Source organism: Lygodium microphyllum, chromosome 17, assembly GCF_053477565.2.
Source record: "Lygodium microphyllum isolate KBCC chromosome 17, Lygodium_microphyllum_v1.1.10, whole genome shotgun sequence".
NCBI lineage: Eukaryota > Viridiplantae > Streptophyta > Polypodiopsida > Schizaeales > Lygodiaceae > Lygodium > Lygodium microphyllum.
In genome coordinates, this window is record NC_141151.1 from 117,657,781 (window position 1) to 117,675,648 (window position 17,868).

Genomic DNA, 17,868 nt, shown 5'->3' on the forward strand with positions numbered 1-17,868 from the left:
GCTGTCCATTACCTTCTCATGTGAAGGTTTCACAAGCCGATTGTCCACAGACAGATGAGCAAAGGGCCGAAATGACCAAGATTCCCTATGCATCAACCGTGGGAAAATCTTATGTATGCCATGATAGCCACCCATCTAGATATTGCTTTTGCAGTTGGGGTTGTGGCACGTTATATGGCTACACCTGGCAAGAAACATTGGGATGCCGTGAAGGGTATCATGAGGTACCTGAAGGGCATAGCAGATATGTATCTTTGTTATGGCAGGATATAGGAGTCGTGGGGTACACTACCTCTGATTATGTAGGACATGCAGATAGTAGGAAGTCCACTTCTGGCTATGTGTTCACTTATGCTGGAGGGGCTATCTCTTGGATGTCCAGGGCGTAGAAGTGTACAAATCTTTCTACTACAGAGGCCGAGTATATTGCAGCCATAGAGGCTTGCAATGAGGCTATCTAGTTAGGCCGTTTGATTGCAGACCTTGGTACGACAGATGCTATGCCTACATTGCATTCGGAATCTATGAGTGCCATTCAGTTGGCCAAGAATCCGGTCTTCCATACGAAGACGAAACATATTGAGGTGAGGTATCACTTCATTCGCGAGGTCGTTAAGGACAGGTCTGTTGACCTTGTCAAGATTTCGACTAAGCAAAATCCTGTAGACTTGCTCATGAGAAGCCTCACTACCGAGCGCTTTGCCTTCCTCAAGAGATTGATGGGCATTGAATGAGATGACATCTTTTTCCTCATCCTGTTGTACATGTGTACATGTTGTACTGTCTTTTCTTTTTTCTCTCTCACTGGGGCAAATTTTCCTTTAAGTGGGAGATTGTTGGGGGTAAAGGCGCCTCTGCCTAGCTGCCTGTGTATTACTACACTGATAGTACCCGCCACTGCACACTGCAGGTGGCGGGTGCCCATCACAGTCACTTATTCTTTATTCTTTTAGTGACAGTTTGAATAAAGGAAGGCCCGGCCACACATTGTGGTTGTTGGAGTTCCCATTTCTTGTCTCTCTCTTCCTTGCTCTTGCTCTCCTGCCATAGCTCTCGCATGCAAGATTCGATCCTTCTCACCTTTCACTTGTGAGGATCTTGCGACTCTAGCATTCATAGTATTCTTAAGATACTATCCATCTCTCCTTGCCTATTCGAAAGCTACTACCTTGTGTCACTATTGATGTCTACTAGTAATCCATTAAGAGTACTTGTGCCCTTGGTCTACAGCTCTATGAGCTTCCATTCCATGGCCTCATGGGTCATAATGGAGGGATTGAAGTCCGCAACATGTTGGAAGGTCTCAATGGTAGCATGTAACTTGTTTGAGGCTTGTCCTAAAATTTGGCTCTGTCCATAGTGCTTGATGTGGTGCACATAGTCTCTAAGTTAACTAGCTCAATGAATTAGTTGATTAGGTTGCAGATAGGAATGTTTACAATATGAATTGGCCTACTAGGATTGAGGTCTCAAGTGCATGCACTTATGTAGAGATTTTATGGCCCTAAGTCTTCTTCTCAAAGGTTTAGTAGTTTCTGAGTTATGCTTTTCTCAATTGCTTTTGTTTTGGTAGCCTCACCATTGTCTATTCAGACAAGCCTATGTGGTATGCTTAATGTTTCACTCATGTTTCCATTGACTTACCTAATCCATCTTGTTCACATGTAATCATCACGCTTTTTCAATTTATATTCAAGTGCACAATGCACAAACATGCTAACAAATGTTGAATTTACAATTTAATAAGCAATGTAATCATATTTATTTTACTCACTTAAGCAATCGCATCATAAGTCAATATTTCATTTGATTGTTAATATGAATTTTGCTTATGTTTTTTCATGTTAACATGAGTCGACTTTTTGGATTATGTGAGTTTTCAAGGCTTTACCCTCCTTGGTCAAGTGTGTGTCTTTACCTCAATGAGTGTAAGTTGAGAGGCCATGTGCATGGTCATGTGTGCATGGGGGTGGCATAGGGGGGTGCACTAGGACATGATTATGTGTGTGCACACTATGATGTAGCTAGGTGCATGGCTGCGCAAGAGAGGCATGCACTCTACTATGTGTACAAGGGTGGTAGGTGTGCACTAGTATATAGGGTCATGTGCACATGTGTAAGGAGGTTGTACTAGGCTAGTGATGTGAGTGCCATGGTGTGATGGCATGCATTAAGGAAGATGCACTAGAATGCAAAGGGGTATGCACACAAGGGTGCACACACAAATGAGTGTACTAGACTAAGTATAGGGTGGGTGCAGGGTGGGTGCACTAGTGCATTAGTGCACAAGTGCATGTGCACTAGAGTGCACTATGGTGGATACACAATGATGAATGTGTAGGTGCATAGTGGTAGATGCAGGGGTGCACATTGGTGGATGCACATGTGCACAATGGTGGATGAGCAATGCATCATGGTAGATGCACTAGTGCTCAAGTAATTGAACCTGAAATGCATGAATAGTGTGCATCTACCAAGGATTTTACCTATGAAACCATAAAATGCACAAGACACAATCATAGAGAGATGGATGGCTACCAATTGATGCTTTGTGTGTGCATGTGCATGTGTGTGTGTGTGTGTGTGAATTTGGCACCAACAACATGGCTTGATTGAACTTACGAAGAATTGTTATAGTGATCTTTTTGTAAGAAATTTGCTTTTTACACAAATTTTCCTCAAACTTGAGACTTCAAATAGAGGTCAACTTGTCATTGTATGAAAGTTTGAAATTGGGGGTCCATTGGGGTATGAGTGTCATATAGAAGACACACGACCTTTGAAATATGTAGAGCCTCTAATAAGCTCTTCATTTGCATCTCCCAAGATGATGCAAAAATAGACCAAGACCAATTAGCACTATTGATACCCCAGAAAAGATGGGCTTAAACTCATAGGTGCAATAGGTTCAAAGTAGATGAAAGGAAGGAAATAAAGGAGGCCTTCTATGCTACCATGAAAACATCCCTCTCCTCATCTTTAACCTCTTTCATGAGAATGCGAAGGTTGGAAAAGTCACATGTCACAAATCAAGGAGTGTCCATGAGCTACTCATTTATGAGACCCATTCCACTTCTATGCATGCACAATAATAATTGATCTTTCCAATCTTCACTTGGGAAAGAATAGCCATACCACACTGATATCTTTAATCTCCACCTGAAAAACAATGAAATAAAGAGTTCTTAGATATTCTTAAGATCTTCCCATTCCTATCCATTGTATAACACCTCTAGTAATCTACAAGTCCATTGCCAAAGAAATTAGATTCCTCTATCACAAAGAAAAAGATGTTAGGTCACAAGTTGGGGTTAGGTCCCCTAACTTTAACATAGAAAATAAATTCTCCCTCATTCTAATCTCTTTTGGGTAGCATCTCTTGCTACCTTAAGCTCTTGGATCTAGTTACAAAAACACAAGTTTATTGCATGATAGAGGGGGAGAAAGAAGAAAGTGAGAGGATTATGCAGTAAAAATCGAAGTTGTATGCTGGTGTATTTCACAAATAGCTACATGGACTCCTTGGTTACGACACAAATGGCATGTGCATTAATGCCTTTTTTTTTGTGATGTTGTATCATGCTTGCCAACCATTGTCTACTTCCTACAAAACACACTTGCATGAATATATATATATGTGTGTATATTGAGAGAGGCAAAGATAGATTGTGATTGAGAGAGAGAGAGAGAGAGAGAGAGAGAGAGAGAGAGAGAGAGAGAGAGAGCTAGCTAGCTCATCACCATTTGTGAGAGTACATGATGCTTTCAAATTTGGGAAGATGCCTATTTCAAAAAGGCATGGCGAAAGTTGATAATACATGTAGGATATGACTAAAGCTTATTAGCAATCCTATGGTGGAGCCTTGGAGTAGGCATTCTTAAGAAACTATACCTATCATATGCATTAAAAGACGTATAAGTAGATCCTTTATACATAATTTCTTGAATCTTTTGATGAAAAAATGCTCAATTGAAGGGTCTTTTTATATTCTTTGTATTTACACCTTTTCTCTTTGAAATTTAACCGCACCCTATGTAAAAGATACATTGTTTTATATGTTTGATTTGTATAATCTATGTCATAAAAAGTAGAATTATATTATTGGTTAACTTATGCGATAGGATACCTAATGTTGTAGCTACATCCACCTTGACTTCCTCTTTGTCCTCCTCCTTTGCATCGCCTTGGTGCACCTAGGGCATGTAGTAGCCATACTCAATCCCCCCTACTCAATTATATCCGAATGAGAGAGAAAGAGAGTTGATAAAAGTACTCATCGAGCTATTATAGCCCTAGCATAGGGACCCACCTCATTGAGCTCATTGCTTAAAAAGGGGAAAAAATATGGGTTAGTGTAAAATGAATTGGAGAAACTCTAAAAAAGCTGCCAAGTTTTACCAAGCTAGCTTTAAAAACCTTAAACTTAATAAAGCTCTATTTAAAAGGAGAATGTCAAATACATGCAAGTAAGAATGCTAAATTTTGAAATATATGTTTTTTCGCTTAAGAGTTGGTGGGATATTGCCCGAGCACCATTCTTGAGGATGCGGGTGCTTATGGGACCGTGCGCGGCAGACAGCTGGGAGGAATTGATATTGCGACCGGTTGGCGCACCTCTACCAACTGGTATGGTAGGGCGAGGGCGAGGGCGAAGCAGACTGAACATTCCCTCCAAAGGGAGCTGAGGCCCGCCCTGTTGGTGCGCCAACTACAATACTCAAAGGCAGCCCGTTAACAATAATGGCTTCTAAAAGCAAAGGAAGCCGAGTCCAGACAGACAGACACAGAGAGAGAGAGAGATCACACCATGGCTTTGTTATTAAGCTCCGTGGCGGAGAGCCTCGGGTCACCAGACGAAGACGAGAGGGAGAAAGAGAGCGAGAGAGAGAAGGAAGGGGGGGGGGGGGACTCTCGTCCTCTCTCTCCTCTTCGCCTGACAATCGGAGGCTCACCCCGCCCTAACTGATCCGGTCTCACACATGAACCGTAGGCCAAGACGCAGAGAGAGAGAGAGAGGAAGGTGCCCTTATGTATGTTTCGTGGGTCGCTGGTTGGTGGGATCCCCTCGGATGTGAGATCCTACCTCACCCCACTCTCCCTCCCTTTCATTAGTCCCCCACCATCCACACACACCATTGTTGTATTTACACTTCTCCAATCCCTTCTTGCCCCCCTCCCTCCTCCTCCATTCACGCATTTTGCACCCATCACATTACAATCCATGATCTCTATGCCCTCCATCCCTTCTCGATGCATAATTAATCCAAGTCTCACAATCCTTTCTCATTAAGTTGCCTTAATCCCTCTGTTCGTTTCTAGTTTGCATTCTTCTCTTCGCAAAAACGTACAAGACCCCCAAATGGTATGTATTCCTCATCTGGGATGCTAGCAAAGTCCATGATAAAGTGATCAATACATGTCTCCATCCTGCATAATATGCCCATGTCTGCATCTTGCATAATATGCCCATGTCTGCATCTTGCATAATATGTCCATCACAACATGGTCCATCTTTTTCAGGTGCATGTCTCCATTGTTAAGAGTGCATGCCTTTACATAGTTTATGCCCCTTTTCCCATTTAGCATTGGCTTTCATAGGACATGCTGCATTACATCACTATTACTATTTTCAAGTGCTTCAATGTTGATTTATGCTCTTGTCTTTTCTCATCGGGCCTTTACTTCAACAACTAGGCCTTCCAACTTATAAATTATTATTGAATGAGATTTTCTATCCATACCCAATATCATATGATTCGGTATCTTTATTTATAACCCACTATCATACGTCTCCAACAACCTTAAAAGAATGAAGTCGTAGTCTGGAGTAAAATCCGATCTTTGTAAAATGGCCACATCGCAAGAGAGCAACCAAAGGTAGTGAGACTTGATCTTGGCCTCTAGAAGAAGGACCAAATAAAGATTCTTTGCTCTATATTAACACCATGATTTTAGATGTGAAAAATCACAAGATGTGCTTAAAACAATCCTAAAAGTTGGGGGAGATACTGACATGGTGAGTCACAATTCCTAGCTTGTTTAGTGTTTTCACTTGTAAATCTACATGTGTGTAGGTGCAAGAATCTCCAAAATATCATCACAAGGTTGTCTTGTCTTCAACTACAAAGGAAGGGATATGTATAACCTCCAAAAGCCATTGAGTAGCCCAAAAGTTTCAAAGATAGATAAAACATAAATGAGAGACTGTTTTCTTTAATATCCCCTTACCCCTCCTATTTGTAGCCACAATTTGCAATGGGGAGGTTTGCTCTTGCATTTTTGTAAACTCCATAAACATTTGAATCTAGGGTGCACACCGTCACAAGAATAATGTTTAATGACTACTATTATCACAACATCTACATCATGAGAAGACCTTTGAGTTATGGGAATCTAATCGTACTTTGTAAATTTTAATTGCCAAACTTTTTTTGTTAGCATGCTTTGAACAACAAAATCCCTTTATTTCATATCACCATAAACATGAAAGCATGCTAATTTATATGGAAGCTCTTTACATGCCATTTTATTCCAATTGGCCTATGTTATTGTTATTGTTATGATTTGTCTATGGGCTCCCAATAAGTGTTCTTTACAATGTTGGTATTAGATTGGAATCCTACTAAAAAGATAGGTGCACATTTTTCAATTTTAGTTCATATTTTTTCTTATTCTATTGGATGTTAGTACAACTTGTGCGAGCCTATATGGCAAGAAATTTCTTTTACTTTTTGGGAATGTTGTGTTGGATGTTTTATGGAGTAGAAGGGCATCTACCTTTCCAGTTTTTGCATAGCAAAAGGCGCAAAAAAGAATTGTATTTGTTAACATCATGCGAAAAATAAGCATCTAGACACCACAGGAGATCAAACTATTGAAAGAGAATTCAAATGTATAGTGCAAGCAAGATTGCTTAAGGACAAATGCAACCTTAATTATGTAAATCCAAACATTTGAATAATAAGCATAGGCAAGAATAAGGGTGGATATGACATGCACGAGCATTTTAGGATGCACGAGATTCTAATCATGGACCAATTTTTTTAAAATGTAAGTAGGAATATTTAGGTGCATATGATGATGTAGACTAGCAAGCCTTATGCTAATCATTGCCTTTAACTTACACTTGAAGCATGTTTGCTACCTTTATATTATATGCATAGTCATCCAAGCCTTATGCTAATCATTGCCTTTAACTTACACTTGAACCATGCTTGCTACCTTTATATTATATGCATAGTCATCCAAGTAAAAAAACGCTCATAATGTTGATGCTATCTTACCCTAATTCAATAACCCTATGACCAACTTATACATGGTTATGCTAATACATTTCGTCCATGAAAAGAATGTGAATTTCACAGTGGTGGTGATGGTTAAAGTATGACCTTACTTGCTATAATCATAAGCCCACGATCAAGCATGTAGAAGGTTCTTTAGTAATTTTACTCATAGTTGTATTTTATATATGCTATCATTGTAATATGGGATCCAAAAAGATTAAAGACCATATCTCGAACTCACTCTTTGACATGCAAACATAGGCAATATATCAGATCCACTTATATGAATAGAGAATAGAACAAATAAGGTTTCTAATGTCTATACTTTATGAAAGAAACAAAAGTGTAGCTACGTTTAATACTTTTTGTAGGAGAGAGACTTTATAGAGAGCAAGGGAGAGCCATGGACTTAAAGCTCTCATTCTTGAGGTCAAGTGGTTAAGATGTATTAGGATATCTCTATGTATGCAAAGCTTCATGGAAAAAATAAAGCTTAGGTTAGAAGAAATTATATTGATAATTGCTCAAGGACTAGAACCTTAGTTGATTCTCTTGTTGTGATTTCTCCTAGTGATGTGATTTTTCACCAACTACTAGAGTTGATTGAGGATCGCCTTAAGGGTCAAGAGAGTATTGCAATCCAAACCATAGAGGTGTAATTGAGCATTGATTGGGAAATATTTGGCCGTGTCCCCTTCTACCCTCTATTTCAATACTCTCAAAAACACGCAAATGGAAGACACACTCTATTAATGGCAAAGTGCTAACACGTGCAAGATGCACTATAATTTTTGTTGGAAAATCTTTGTAGCATGAGAACAACTATTGACAATGTGTGAACCACTATCTACAATGTGCAATAAGAAAACACAATTATTTTGGTGTAAAAATTGAGATCTCTCTTCCATGCAAATTTGTGAATACTTTTTGATAGCACCTCAAGGTTAGACATGCACTAGTTAATTTGTACATTAGCAATAAGGTTCAAGCCATGCACAGTGCATGCATTTTGAAATGACATATCTTAGTCCATGGATATGAGGGTATGAAACTCTAAAAATGTGTACAAAAGGATGAAAGAGAATGGGAGGCTATTTATGTGTGTGCAAATTCTAGCTCCTGAAATTCTTGCTATTCTATTGCCTCATGGGGAGAGAGAGAGAGAGAGAGAGAGAGAGAGAGAGAGAGAGAGAGAGAGAGAGAGAGAGAGAGAGAGAGAGAGAGAGAGAGAGAGAGAGAGAGAGAGAGAGAGATGTGTGTGTGTGTGTGTGTGTGTGTGTGTGTGTGTGTGAGTGAGGGATGTGCAATGAGAACCTCTCTTTCTTCTCCTCTTCTCCTGTATCTCATGATCAACTACTCCTCTCCATCATATGTGCAAGAATGGAAGCAAGGATGTGAGCTTGGAGTAGCACACATAGATTTTAGAGTGTCATTTACCAAGGTGTGACTACAATGAGGTAAGTGAGGTAACACCACTCACTATATCCCAAGCTTTGAGCATGACTTAGTGCATTGTGCCCCTGAAATAATAAGGGTTGTGTCCACTGGTGCCAATGTTAAGCTCATATAATATAACATTTTGGTTCCATTGTTGGGACTAAGGACATTGTGACCATGAGGTCACTCCTACTCATTGCATAGAGGAATAGGAGGCCATTTTTATGGGCTACTCTGAAACATTAACACCTAGCTAGTATTAGATTCATGATTTGAAATAAATATTTTATAGTTAGAAGTGTAATGGTTGGAAACTTAGACTAGAAAAGGAATAGTGCAATGCCAAAAACCATCAAAAAGAAATAACGAAAACTAAAAACGACTTAAAGACACAAGAAGAGGATTTTGTGCAAACTCATATCCTTATGAGAAGGAGAAGAAAAATTTACTTGATATTGAGACTTTGAATCTTAGAAGGATACAAGCACTCAAATTAGAGATTTTTGGGCATACATTAGAGTGTAATATTATAGAAAGAAAGGGGCCTTTGTTGTCCCCTCTTGAAACTCAAAAATATATATGAATTGCTTTTCTATGGATAAGAGAGAGTGTGCCTTTTGACAAGGACACAACCTTAGTATAAAGTGTGGATAGCTTAAAAAAGAAAAGGAAAAGAAAAAAAAGCATGAAAAGGGCATTGTAAAGGTGTTGTGGTGGATAGCTTAATGGGGGGCTTTGTGAAGGCTCATCATAGACTGTCGCCTTCATCTTAATACAATGGATTGAAGCATCACACTAGCACTTGTGCTAGCCATAACAATTGTCATCAAATCTGGAGCATAATTGCTAGTTTCCTTAATGATTGCCTTGGGAAATTGACTCCTATCTTGGACAAAGAAAATATGCATGCTTGACAAATTCACCTTGTTATTGATGCTCTCTCCAATAGTGCCTATATTTGATTGTTCAAAGTAGCATAGTCAACTGCAAAAAGGAATAGCAATAGCATGCTCAAATAGTTCCTTTCGTCATAAAAGCAATGCTTCCATACAACAACACCCCCTTAAAGAAAAACCTCCATACTTGAAACTTATTATATCTTTATGCATCTCCATTTGAGAATCACCATTGAAGCAATTGATCTTTGTATCATGGTTGGTACATCGTTGTGTTGCAAGTCATCAACTCTAGATATCGACATGACACAATCTATGAAATCCAAGTATCACTATTATCATTGATGCAAGTAGCAATTAGTAGAATCATTCCATCTATGCATTCTTCATAAACATGGTCTTCATAGTCTCATAACTCAAGTACTTGAACCTTTATGTTCATGTTGCTTTCCCCCCTCTCTCTCTACATAAATTTCATGATAGCAATAAATATAAGATATGTATCAAATTGTTGAAAGAATATACTAAATTGGGCGCAATATGTAATGATTGGAAACATAGAGGGATTTAGTCTTTTCTTCTTGGCTCTTTGACATCCTTCTTGTACTCAAATGAGAATTAAGGAGGGAAGAGGGGAACAGTGGCTATTAATAAGTACATTTGGTTATAGAGAGAAGACTTTTTCTATTATTCATTGCAACACACTTAATGTTTGGAATCCTCCCTATCATTAACTCCACCACTTTATTGTTCATCGACTAAAATTAAGTGCTTTCTTGTGCACCATGCATTGTGCATCCACCACAGTGCACCCACCATTCATGCAATTTTTCATCTACCACAATGCATTTGGGCACCTGTGTACCTGTGCACTTGAACATCCATGCATACATGCACATACATCTCCTAGTACGGCTACCACAATGCACCACTGCTCCTATGTAGCACTAGTGCATCTATCGTGCTTTATCCTAGTGCTCATGCTTATGTTTTTCCATGTTATTGTGAGTTGCCTTTTCGGATCATGTGAGTTTTCAAGGCTTTGCCCTCCTTGGACAAGCATGTGTCTTTACCTTGACAAGTGTAACTTGAGAGGTCATGTGCATGGTCTCGTGTGCATGGGGTGGCACTAGGGGGTGAGTGTATTGATGCATTAAAATATGATTATGTCTATGCACGCTATGATATAGCCATGCGCATGAAGGGGCATGCACTTTTCTATGTGTACAATGGTGGTATGCAAGGTGTGCATTGGTGTGTGCACATGTGTAAGGAGGTTGTACTAGGGTAGTGATGTGAGTACTATGGTGCAATGGCATGCATTATGGAAGGTGCCCTAGAATGAAAAGGATGAAAAGGGGTGTGCACACAAGGGTGCACACACAAGTGAGTGTACTAGACTAAGTGTAGGGTGGGTGCACTAGTGCACTAGTGCATGAGTGACTATGGTGGGTGCATTGTGATGGATGCACGGTGGTGGATGTGCAAGTGCATAGCGGCAAACACATGGATGCATGTTACTAGATGTGCAAGTGCATGATGATGGATGCATAGTGCACCATGGTATGTGCACTAGTGCTCAGGTACACTAGTATACATATGTACAAGGGTATAAGTGCAAGGAAGGTGCATACTCGATGTGCACAATGGCATACTAGCACATAGGTGTGCACTGGTGGGTGCATGGGTGTACGATGCATGGGGCGTGAAGGTGTAGATATCTCCTAGTGCACACAATGTGTACAAGGTTGTACACATAGTGCATGTTGCCTCTAAGATAAGTGCGAGGGTAGTGCACCAGTGCATGGGCACACTAATGGGTGCACAATGCACAATGGTGTGTGCATTATAGTGGATGCACAGTGGTGGGCAAGGGGTTAGCATGCAACTCATGTCCATAAGGGGGTGCATTAGGATAGTGCAAGGTGGGTGCACTAGTGCACAGGTGCATGAGTGGGTACACTATGGTGTGTGCATAGTACATGGGTGCACTATGTGCACAATGGTGGGTGCATGATGCACATCGATGGATGTTCATTGCATGGGTGCACAATACATAGTGATGGATGCATAGTGCACAAGTGCATAGGCACATGGATATACATGTGCATAGGTGCCTTTTGCATTGTAGGGATGCACAAGTGCATGGTGTATGGGTGTATAGGTGCACAATGTACACATGCATGAGTGCACGGATGCATGGGTAAACAAATGCACAAGTGCACAGTGTATGGGTGCATAATACACATTGTATATGCATGGTGGTGAGTGCATTTGTGTGCAAATGCATAGATGCACAATACACATTGCATCGTGCATGGTGGTGGGTGCATTTGTGCACAAATGCATGGGTGCACAAGGATGTTAACCATGACCCTTATAACTTCATTGAACAATTTGAGCAAGTTTCCAAAGCAAACAATCCTACAAGTGACACCAAGCAAGCACACTTGTTCAGATTATGCCTAGGAGAAAAAGGTCAGGCAATAGTGATAACCTCATCATTTAGCTCATGAATATTGATCAACAAGAGGAAGAGAGCATGATAGAGTACATATCCAAAGTCAGGAGCCTATTTAAACAAATGCCTTCTATGAAAAGATCACCACAAAGGCCTCAAAAAAAAATCCTTCATCAAGGGTATCTACGATGAAAGAATTTACAAAACTATGGCAGGAAACTTTGGTCTTAATCACTTCAATATCAATGATGTATTAGATGAGGCTATCTAGGTTGATGACCTTCATAGAGAAAGAAGTGGAGACAAGAAAGCCATAAGTACCCAACAAGATCCTTAGCTAACTTGGGGTAGAGTTGAGATAAGCGGGACATAATAACTCATGGTGGTTGACATCAAGAAGCAACAATAGGAACTTTTAAAGATGATTGAAACCTTGAAGGGTGAAAGTATGCTAACATGGACTGCTATATAGTTGGGGTACTATAGTCATTAGTGGACACAGTTGGCCATTACATTGAAAAGCATGGGAAGATTTGACAATTTTTTTTAAAAAGATTTGAAATGAAAGAAAGATAAAAAATCGTGCATGCCACTTCAGAGTAGTGGTGTGGCCCAATGTAACTAATCTCAGACTATAGCTCCCTTGAAAGATCTTGTATATTGCCAATCATCCGTGGAAGTTGTGCTCTCTTTGCTAGAGGATTGTTTATGTTGTGGCTCCTGACGACATGAATTCTCCTTAATGTTAGCACTGAGAACTACCATTTACTGTTGCTTATGCTCACCTTCCTTGCTCTATCATCTTTGCTATTTTGTTTATTGTCACAGTATTGCTTGTTATCATACATGGCATATGCAATGAAAGTAGACATAAATGTGGATTTGATGTAGTAAGCACAAAATAGGTCAAACTCTCGAGTCGCCTTTTGCACTATAAAAGAAGAACTTTATACTGAGTATGTATTGAGTTTAGAAGGTCTAAACCCATGCCATCTTTCCAAGTGTGATGTATCCCTAGACCTTTGGTGGTTGGGTGTGTTCAAAGAGGGTTACAATGGCAAATGTCTCATGAAGGCTTGATTGATTTGAGATAACTTGAAGAGCTATAGCCATGTGTATTATGAGGCAAATGTGATAAATGGGGAGCTAATCACAAAATTTTCCATAGGTGTGGATGTGGAGTTTGGAGTGCAAAAGGGAAAGAACTTGGAGCACAAGTAGCACATTGCATGGGCTATTTTCTTAGAGGATGTGATCAGCTTGTTGCAAAAGCAATGAGACATATAAGGCAAAAAGCAACGATGGTTGCAATCAAGAGTGGCAATCGATGATAAGGGCTTGTTGCATCGGCCCCAAGTGAATGTTAAAATCCACAATAATATGTTATATGTGAGGAAGGTGGACAATGACTCATGTTCATGCATGGTATAGATAGATACATTTCATCCAAAGATTGCAGAGAGGGTTTTTCATATTCAAGTAGATTTGAAGGAAAAATAACAATGCCATGAAGATGTAAAGTGTAAGTTATGTAGCAATGAAGGCTTCTTCACGGTAGTCTAGATGCTTCACACAAAAGACTAGCAGTCTTGTGTTGAGGTTGGTAGCTTGCTTAGATGATACTGAGAAACAATAAATTTCAAGTCAGATTGAAAGTAATGAGGACAATGTAAATGTAATGGTTCAAGAGATTGGTGAGGAAGACATTGAGCTACATTTCAAAATATCATCCGATTAAAACCATGATTGCTTTGGCTTTCTTCAACTTCCATGTTTGGTGTTGTCTTACAAAATGCCGATACTCCTTTCTTGTAGGTGGAGGTGAAATAGTGTGAGTTAATGCTCCACAAATCTCAAACTCACTCATATTTTTTGGATTGTGCATGAGGCATCTCCTTTCCTAATGTCCATGTTTCGTTTCCCATGCCTAGGTAGCTAGGCATGTGTCAAGTAGCTAGGTAAATAGGGGACTAAAAGCACTCTTAGTTCACTAGTTAATGAGGTAGTAGAATAGCTAGCTCATTATGTCCTTCCCAATGTATGCAATTCAAACTAGCTATATTACCAACTAGTTCAAGTAGTGGGTTAGTAGTGTAAGAACATGGGTGACTAGGCTATAGGTCATGATTTGTGTCAAAATAACTATTTAATCAGCCCATTAATACACTTATTACATCTCCTTATCATTATTTTGGTCACTTCTAACTTGTGATTTATGTGCTTCTTTTGTAGGAGAAAGCGTGGAGTATGCATCAAAGCATGGGGAATCTACATGTGGAGAGCCAATTCATAGGGAAAATACGAAAGATAACGTAATAAAATAAGTCACATTGACTTGTGGGCATGATCTTGTATATGCACATAAATGATTTCATGTTGATAGATTTCCATTCCTCCCAAGTTGCATATATGTATGGTGCCATGAAGTCAAATGTGGCTGAGGTTTGGAAGGACATTCAAAAGGAAGCAACTTTTGTGTTTGAGGACCAAGCATCAAGGAGCCCTATAAATACACCACCCATCTGAAAGGTTGGAAAGGGAGATAAAGAAGACCATGTGAGATATGGAAGGTCACTTGTAAGGGAAAGGCCTCTTCGTTGGAGCTAGCAACTCCACGATGTAATAACATTAAAGTGTACTTTCTCACATCCAAATATTGGATTTTGTTGCTTCTCATTGATGTATTTATTACATTAGCATTTGTGACCTTTGAAAATGATGGAGTGGAAGATAACAATGTTGGAGATGATAGTTTGAACTACCCTCTAAGGTTGTTTATGGAGGTCAACAAGAAGAAGCACAATAAATGGAACTCTTTGTTCCTTTATGACAATGAATGGTCTCTATTTAATTATGGTTGTTTGAAAATTTTGATGTGTAGCTATAGCCTCTTGTGCTGATTCAAAGGAATCAAGGAAAAACTCCTAGTTCATTGGAAAGAACAAGTTGCACATATCATCCCACATTGATACACATGGTGCTATCTCTTGAAATCCTAGAAATCTTATTGCACACTTTGTGTGTTAACCTATATTATGTAGCCTAGAAACCAACCCTTTGTATTCATTTGCACCACTTCTTTGTTATTCCTACAACAGTCCTCTTTAAAATTAAAATATGATCCCTAGTTGTATTCATTTTCCATATTATATTAATTTCATTTCTTTGAAATTTTAGATTTTTTTGTTGTCTCAAACGTCATATTGATTTAGAATTGGTTCTATAGTTTTGCCTCATGTGACTTGTGTATTATCAAGGAAATGAATTAGATTTTCTAGCCCTAAATATGCGAAAAAGAATCTAGATGAAACATGCATTAGTGAGGCTATGTCACATGTAATGAATGAGTCACATATACTGCATGTTATGAGTGTGAAAGCTTGTGCAAAGTGATCAAGGTACAATGCATAATATTAACAAAATGCTAGAACTTGAGGGCGATTTGAGCACTTACATCACTCATGACGCCCTACATGGCACAAGTGTCATGCACATGGATGCAATGTATATGAGTAAGGGTGGGTTGGATAGTGAAAATATTATGGGTGGTGTGGCTTGTGTAAGTGATGTTCAAAACACCATGCATGCTAATAATGAAATGGTAGATCTTGTGGTTGATTTGATGGAGGTGGGAAGCATATTGAGATAGATTTAGAGACTGATTATTTGCATGTTATGGATGACCATGATATCAGTGCAATGCATGATATAGATGGTCGAGTTAGCCAAGGGATGCCCATTGTTGATGCCATAGAGCATATGCCATCCTATGATTTGGATGTGCCACACACAAGGTGTAATGATGATGGCAAACATGGCTTCCATGAAATGCAAGATGGTGGTAGCCATGTTAGAGGGATGAATGCTTCGGAATAGACCATGAGAACCATGAGACACATGGTGTATAGGATCATGGTGGGGAATGTCAAGATTGTGGGAGAGAAAGAAGGAGTCTCACTTGTAGCTTTCTTGCTTGCACAATGGGGGAATACACACAAGGGTGGAGGCTGAAAACAGTTTTCCTCTTCTTAGTTGTGTAAGCCAAAAGAACTCTCATACAAAGAAATAGAAGAACCCTATATATGGGTCTCAAACCAAAGACGACTAACTAAGGTGGCATACTAACTGAGCCACGAATTAGAGTAGATAAGGATAGTTGTCATCTAGCTATTATTCATGGGCGGTGTACCAACCGCATCTGCAACTGACACGTCGGTGACATAAATGCACAACGGTCACCCTGGCATATCACGAGTGGAGCTCGATATTTCAATACTCCCCCTCGAGCTCAATCCCGATTCCTACACACCAAGCAGGTCTCTGAACTTGCGCAGCTTCTCTGCACCCAATGCCTTCGTGAATATGTCAGCTACCTGATCCTCTGTGCTGACATAAACTAGATCAATAAGACCTAGTAAAACCCTCTCTCGCACATAGTGATAATGCACCTCAATGTGCTTTGTTCTAGCATGATAGACTGGGTTATTTGCCAAGTGTATACTACTCATGTTGTCACAATAAATGACAACTGGCCCATTTGTAGGCTGATGCATATCATAAAGTAGCTTATGCAACTAAGCTACCTCACATGTAGCCATTGCTGCGCCCCTGTACTCAGCCTCTGTGCTAGATAAGGCAACTGTAGGCTGTTTCTTGCTGCTCCAAGTGACTGCAACACTCCCAAAAGAGAACACATATCCACTGGTAGATCGTCTATCAGAAATGCTACCAGCCCAATCAGCATCAGTGTATATCCATGCAATTGTATCTAAACCCCAGTCTCATAAAATAGTCCATACTGCAATGTGGACTTCACATACTTGAATGCCCAAGAAATAACGCAGCTCTCCCAAATCCTTCATCTCAAACTTCTGCTTCAATAGCATTTTCACATGAAGGATATCTTCATCATTGTCACCTGTCATAATCAAATCATCAACATAAATGACAAGTAGCATAATACCTTTCTCTGTTTTTCTCACATAAAGTGAGAAATCTGCCTTGGAAATCTGAAAGCCAATAGTTACAAGATACTGTCCTATCTTGTCAGACCATGCTCTAGGTGCTTGCTTCAAGCCATACAAAGCTTTCTTCAACCTGCAAACAAACTCAGGATGAACAGCATGCACATAACTTGGTGGCTGCTCCATATAGACCTCTTCTTGCAAATCACCATGCAAGAAGGAATTCTTTACATCCATCTGATGTAAAGACCATCCCTTTGATGCAGCCATAGCAATGACTGCTCTTACGGTTGCCATCCTTGCAACCGGACTGAATGTTTCTTCATAGTCAATGCCATATGTTTGTGCATACCCCTTGACTACTAATCTTGCCTTGTATATGTTCACAGAACCATTTGCATTGTGCTTCACCTTATAAACCCACTTACAGCCAATTGCATGTTGAGAATCAGCAATCACACTCAAACAGCCTCTTTGTATGGAGTCTCAGGGTCAAGGACATGCAGGCTAACTTATCCCATATGCACAATGGTGCCTACTGCAGTTTCCTACTTTCCTATAAAGCATTGTACTTGCTTCCTTTCTTAATGCAATGATAGTACTCTTTTCATTTCAGTAAAATGTCAATGTCATTGTCCACATACACAAGATTGTGTTTATGAGTCCAAGTCTCAATCTTGGAACCTAATTCACTTGTGTAACAAACAGTGTCCTTTCCATCATGAGTCTACACTTATTTCTTCATCCTCCATAGCTTCCGGTTTTGCCATGCTCTAGATCCCGCATTTCTCACATGGTATCAGAGCCCAGTTGGGCATGGCACTGC

At 39.8% G+C, this 17,868-nt stretch overlaps 1 long non-coding RNA gene across 1 annotated transcript; it reads right to left on the reverse strand.

Annotated features, from left to right (window-relative positions):
* Positions 1–2,697: 2,697 nt before the first annotated feature.
* Positions 2,698–5,384, reverse strand: LOC148022285 (uncharacterized). The gene is made up of 3 exons (XR_015694477.1): positions 4,808–5,384; positions 4,128–4,709; positions 2,698–3,159 (listed from the first exon to the last, which is right to left on the reverse strand). It is a non-coding gene; the product is annotated as an uncharacterized LOC148022285 (long non-coding RNA).
* Between the last annotated feature and the right edge of the window lie 12,484 nt (positions 5,385–17,868).